The 429-nt window shown below is 28.7% G+C and overlaps 1 protein-coding gene across 1 annotated transcript in view; it reads left to right on the plus strand.

The window, feature by feature from the left end:
• Positions 1-429, plus strand: part of LOC111404576 (putative clathrin assembly protein At4g25940) — a 3184-nt gene continuing 2755 nt past the window's right edge. The window contains exon 1 of the mRNA XM_023033367.1: positions 1-124. The gene's annotated coding sequence lies outside the window, so the exon portion shown is untranslated. The remainder of the gene's footprint in view (positions 125-429) is intronic.

Below are 429 nucleotides of genomic sequence, written 5' to 3' on the forward strand. Positions count from 1 at the left end.
TGTAAATTTGGGATTTATGAAGATAACTTATGGGTTGTCTGGATTTCCACTCCGAGGATTTGTATCACTTCTAAGCTTCTTTTTCAAGACTCAAGAAGCTATTTCTAGTCATCCACAATTACTAGTAATATTTATTTTTCAATTTGTGTCAATGAGCAATCTATATTAAGTTCTTGTCAAAATATCGTGAATCAAAGGAATCTATAACCATAATAGTTACTTTTCAAACTAGTCTTAAGCTCGGGGTTATACTATTTGCTTATGAGTAGTGCATAGATGTTCAGGACAATTCTCAAACTGTTAATGTTATTCTGGTTATATTGTTCTATATGATGGAACTATTGTAGGAACAGAGTCATGGAAGTTTCCACAAAAAAAAAAAAAAAAAAAAAAAAAAAAAAAAAAAAAAAAAATTATATTTGGTTTCCA

Source organism: Olea europaea, chromosome 11, assembly GCF_002742605.1.
Source record: "Olea europaea var. sylvestris chromosome 11, O_europaea_v1, whole genome shotgun sequence".
NCBI classification, from domain to species: Eukaryota; Viridiplantae; Streptophyta; class Magnoliopsida; order Lamiales; family Oleaceae; genus Olea; species Olea europaea.